We start from the raw sequence: 5911 nt of genomic DNA on the forward strand, positions 1-5911 counted from the left end.
TGGGCGGGGGGGGATTCGTGTGAACTCTTCCTTTCTTGTACCCTGCCACTAGTATTGTTGCTAAAATTGTTTGTTTTCTCATCCAAGTGACAAAATCAGCACACTTAATGAGGGATGAAGAGGGAGCAGCGACCTCAGAACAGGAGGAAGAAGAAGCAGAGCCTGCTGTCCTCCAGAAGAAAAAAACACTACCAGCCAATTTTGCATCATCTGTGAACTTCCTGGGCGTGTACTCTATCCCCTTGTCCAGAACACTGAGCAAGATATTAAACAGGACTGGGCCCAAGACTGAGCCTTGGGGACCAGCTGGATGAACTCTATTTCCCACCACTCTGTGGGCCTGGCCATCACCCAGTTTGTCACCCAGCAAACAGCCCACCCATGCAAACCATAAGCAGACAGTTTCTTCAGGAGAATGATGTGAGACTCATTGCAAAAAGGATCAGGGAGATGCCTAGGAAGAGTCTCAGGTGAATCCAGGAGACTATAGTGGAGGACTATTCAGTTTTCCAATCAATTTGCTTAAAAAACTCTACAAAACCGTAATAAACAAACAAACAAACAAACAAACAAACATAAAAAGCAGACCAAACAAACACACAGAACCCCCCAACCAATAATCCCCAAAGAGACAAAAAAAGCCCCCAAAAAAGCCCACCAAAAAACCCACCCAAAACTGAAAAAAAACCCCAAACCCAACACAAAAAATCAGGGTGAAGGTTTTTAGTAACTTTAAAAATAACAAAACAAAACAAAACTAAAAAAACCCCAGAAAGTCACATTTCTAAAGGTGCTGTCCCAGCCTCTTCTCTCAGCAGGGAGGACATCCTGAAGTGGAGCCAGTTGGAAGAAAGCGGGACAGGGCAGCACCTGGGCCATTGTCTCAGGACGGCCCTGTGGCTGCCCCATTGCCAAAACCTGGACACATAAATCAAACACAGGTATGCACATGTGCTTAGACACAGCAAAAATATATTTGTCTGAAAAGAATACTGGTCCATTTCTATCACTGGAAAGAGCATAATGCCTCGTCTCAGCTTTCTTTTCAGTCATTACAAATGTTTCGAAAATAAAGGAGTGCAGAAAATGGAAATATCCAAGATCAACATGAGGACCAGTAACAAAGATTCCATTTTTGAAACTGCATTGGGAATCCTCTGCAGAAATTGACTCAGAGCTCTAAGATTTACAAAAAAGACCAAGAGGACTGGAGTCAATACAACACAGTGTCTGGAGACTTCAGCTGGTTACCTTGATTTCTCAAATATGATGGAGAAAGCACCTTAGCAACTACAGCTGCCAGTTCTCTCAGGGCCCTGACATGCCTCTGGGTGGGTCCCATGGTCTTGCATGCTCAGGTTCCTCAAGTGGTCTGAAAGCTGACCTGCTACTATGGGTTAGAATCAAGTCCACCAGTCCAATAACCTGAGAGATGTGGAAATAGTGACTGGCAGTAAAAATTGAGACCAACACTTGTTGAGTACCTCAGCCTTCTCCTTGTCTGTTGTCACTAGTCCTGTCTGGCTTATGGGGGTGGGGGGGGGGGAATAGGGGAGGTGTGATAGGTTTCTTTTCATCTTCCTTTTCCCACTGAAATACCCGTAGGTGCCTTTATTATTCTTAGTTTTGGCATGCTTTTCCAAATTCAGCTTCAACTGAGCCTTAGCTATACTGATCCCATCCTCACACACTCATGTGTTACCACTGTATTTTTCCCATGATTTGTCTCGCTGTGTATTGTCTGCATATTACCTACTTGCATCACATCTATTAATTTTCAATAACCTTCTGGCTTTAACTTGTTTTCAAAAAAAACCCTTTTTGAACCTTTCCACCTCAGAAATTCACCTGGGAAACCCCAAATCCCCAAAATTCACCCCGAAGTCCCCCCTGGGACGCTCAGCACTCACCTGGCAACTCCCAAAAGCCCACAAATTCACCCCAAAATTCACGGGGGACCCCCAAATCCCAGGGCTTCACCCCAAAATCCCACCTGCAACCCCCAAAACCCCTCAAATCACCCCCAAGACCCAGTCCCCCCAACACCTCCCAAATTCACTCCAAAATGTCTCCAATCCCCCTCAAAACCCTCCCAGATACCCCCAAATCCACCAAATTCACTCCCAGACCCATCTGGGACTCCCAAAAATCACCAAAATTCCCCGGAAAATCCACCTGCATCCCCCCAGATTCATCCCAAAATTCTCCCACGACTTCCAAATGCTCACCTGGATACCCCAAAATCGACAGAATTCACCCCAAAATACGTCTGGCATTCCCAAAACTCACCTGAGAACCCTAAAATTCACACGTATACCCTAAAATTCACCAAATTCACCCCAAAATTCCCCTAAGATCCCTAGAATTCCACAAATTCCCCCTAAAATTCAACTGGGACTCCCCACATTCCACAAATTCACCCCAAACCTCGCTACCCGGGATCCCCCAAAATTCCACAAATTCTCCCCCAAAATCAACCTGGGACCCCTCAAAACTCACCTGGATCTCCCCAAATCCCCGCCCCGCCCCGCCCCCCCCAATTCACCTGGGCACTCCCAAATCCCCAGAATTCAACCCAAAATTCACCTGGGACCCCAAAAACCTCCAAATTCGCTCCAAAATGATTGGCAACTTTACACACTCCATTTTCCCACAAAAGGATCTAGAGCCCTGTGCGCTTCGTATACAAACTAAATGCAAAAAAACTTTCTATTCATTCTCAGCAAAAAGACTTCCTATTCCTCCTTCTTTTGGACAAAACTGCCTTCACTTTCAAACTTATTCTCTTGCTCACTTACCTGCATAATGCTTAGTCCCTGTTCTGCATGCTCATTTTCTTCACTTTTACAAGGAATCCTCTCCTCATCTTCTTCTTCCTCTGCTTCTTCCATTTCCTGTGCCAAGATCACCCGTTTCTCTGTTAGATTTCTTTCTCCAGCTGATTTTTTGACAACTGTCCCTATCTTCTGGCACCGCTCGCTCGAGAGAGGCGATTGTCCCGCTCTGCTCTGGGCTGGGACTGCGCTCTCTTCAAGCCCTGGGGGCAATTTTGGATGCCACAGCGTCAGAAAGACCTCAGGCTATTGGAGAAATGTCCAAAGGAGGGACACAGGGATAGCGAAGAGGCTGGAGGGAAAGCCATACAAAGAGTGGCTCAGGGCATTTGGTTCAGCTGCAGAGAGGACACTGAGCTCACACCTCACTTGGGACCTCTCAGCTCCTCCCAAGGGCAGCACAGGGACAGCTTTGCTCTCTGCTCTCTGCGACCAGGGACAGGAGCCAAGGGAATGCCAGGAGCTGTGTCAGGGGACGATTAGGCTGGCTATCAGGGAAAGGTTTTTTTCCTCAGAGGCTGGTCGGGCACTGAATAGGTTCTCCAGGCAATGGGCACAGCCCCAAGGCTGCCAGAGATCCAGGAGCGTTTGGCCAATGCTCTCAGGGATGCAGAGGGTGGGACTGTTGGAGTGTCTGTGCAGGGCCAGGAGTTGGACTTTGACGATCCCTAGGGGTCCCTTCCGACTCAGGAAACTCTTACCATTTTCCCCTCTTTCCTCTCCTTGCACAATGCTCTCAGCTTACTGTTCCACCGCATGCTCCACTTCTGAAACCTCCGCTACTTCTTTCCAGTTCAAGCACAGTTCTACTGGTTACAATCCAAAGATAGACAGATTGAAAAACAACCAAAAAGAAACACCTGTTTGGAATGTCGTGGTCTTATCTGCATCTCCAACTATGAAGTCGATTGTGCCTTGCAAGTTCTAAAACTTGCAAAACAACAACAACAAAAAACACCCACCACACCGTTTTAACATAGGGATTTGCCTTCTTCTAAGAAATCCATATCCCTTCTCAAAATGGATCTATTTCAGGAAGAGATCATCTTGAATAGATCACTTACTACCTAAAGAACCTGGAACACTCAAATCCGTAATGATAAGCCTGTTACCTTGTCGTTTTCTGTTCCAAAGGCAAATGCATTTGCTCAAGTGCCGTTTGTAACAAGGACAGAGCTCAAAGTGTGGCTCTGAGAAATGTTTTGGTTTCTCTCTCCTATCTCCATCAAAAGCACTTTCTTCAATGGCTGAAACAATACTTGATACAGTCTGAATTTTAAAGGTCATGAAAATTTTCTCCAAAGTGAAAAATTAATATAGCAGTCAGGTTTGAAACCAACGGGAATTTTTGTTTTACCTGTTTGAAGATTCCCTTCACACTAAAATGCTGGCTGATGGATACCTAGAAGAAATCAATTCCCACAAAATGCTTCTGGGTAAGCCATTACGTCATCCATTACAATTTGCTTCAGTGTCCCGTTCCTGTCCAATTGAAGGTCCCTGTTTAAGAGACTCAAGTGCGGAGAGAAATAAAATTAAATATGACTACAGTGCCTTTAAATCGAAATCGAACTTCCTGATCAATCTCATAAAACCTTTAGGCTAAATGTTGCCATTGATCTGTTTCTACTGAACACAATCACGTCCTGGCTTGTTAGAGATTAGTTCATTACAAAGAAAGAAACGCAGAGAAGTTAAAATATTTCCAAAGAAGCATTTGACATCCTTCCTTTTGGATGGGGAACCACACCAACACTGCTTACATAAGAGGTCAAATGACTGTCTTCCATGTTAGTTCTGCACTGTGCTCAGCGGAGCCTTTCTGGTTTATTTGCCTTTGACTTGGACATAAAGCTGAGTCTTGATTCAAGAAAAATCAATATTCACACTTGTTTTCATTTACACGGACATTGGCTTGGTCTCCTAAACAAAGAGAATGATGGGGAATTTTTGTACGAGTTCAGATAGGTAACATTCTCTTTCCGCAACCTGGCATTGTATTTTCACTTGGTCTGTTACCTCTGGCTTTGTTTTAACGGCTCAAATTATTAGGAAGAGTATCAAACCTCCAGCTCTAACCACAGTCCCACTGCGAGGTGTGTGAAGGTATGTGCATCTGCCCCTCAGGTCCACACTGCTCTTCTAATGTGCCTCTGATCGAGCAGGTAGGAAAGACCTCCTGGCTGTGTGAACAGTGCTGCTTCCTCTACGGCTTCAGAGCTGCTGCTAAGATCTTCAGGAAGGAGAGCGGTATTGTACCCATTTTTAGATGGTTTTTAAAGTTGCCGGTGCTTGGCTGTCTTAAACGTCTGAGTTCCTAGAACTTTGAATGAGATCAAATCTATGAGTGAAGAGATGATGGTGCAGACCAACTTCTGATTCCGGTGATCCAAGAATCTGCACTACTACTTTTACCTTCTGAATAAGGCATGGATGTGATGGTATGCACAGTAATACTGATGTGCTATGGTTTTTGAATGATAGCAGTCTTCCTTTGTCCCATTCCTAAACCGTGGGCATTATTTGCCTTAACCTTGTTCAGTAGGGACATTATTCTATATTCTTACATGAAGTGAAAAGCACTCTTTTTCCATACCTTCACACAACAGCATTAAAACAAGGCCTAAGTAGTACAACCAATGTTCAAAGATGCTCTACCTTTTAAGTTTACAAAACATACCAAATTCATACCTTGTTCTAAGTTGATCTCAAGAAGAAAGGGTGTTCTCCAAATACTCCTTCAGCTCTTCCTCACAGCTCACCGTTTGCCTTTTTTCTAAGATTGTATCCAGATCACTTTCATCATCTAAGGCCACATAAAAAAGCTAGTAAAAATGGTTTCGTAGATACTAAAATCTCCCCAGCTCTTTAGGATTCAAGGAAGTTAATTATGCACATATCTTCTACACCCAGAAGAGAAAGCTACCTCAGCAAAACTCATCGCCTATGAAAATCTTCCTAGATAATGAACACCTCTGACACTGCCACCCCAAGTTGGTGTTCTGAAACAATGAGAACCTCACATCCAATCAGACTCTAGACCTGCACAAGATCTCGTCATAGCAACTTGCAGCCAC

General features: G+C 44.5%; 1 long non-coding RNA gene across 1 annotated transcript; it reads right to left on the reverse strand.

Moving 5' to 3' along the window:
• Positions 1-2798: 2798 nt before the first annotated feature.
• Positions 2799-5640, reverse strand: LOC148222891 (uncharacterized). The gene is made up of 4 exons (XR_015805014.1): positions 5526-5640; positions 4192-4346; positions 3536-3640; positions 2799-2894 (listed from the first exon to the last, which is right to left on the reverse strand). It is a non-coding gene; the product is annotated as an uncharacterized LOC148222891 (long non-coding RNA).
• Between the last annotated feature and the right edge of the window lie 271 nt (positions 5641-5911).

This window comes from Sturnus vulgaris, chromosome 8 (genome assembly GCF_052056855.1).
Source record: "Sturnus vulgaris isolate bStuVul1 chromosome 8, bStuVul1.hap1, whole genome shotgun sequence".
In the NCBI taxonomy this organism is placed as follows: domain Eukaryota; kingdom Metazoa; phylum Chordata; class Aves; order Passeriformes; family Sturnidae; genus Sturnus; species Sturnus vulgaris.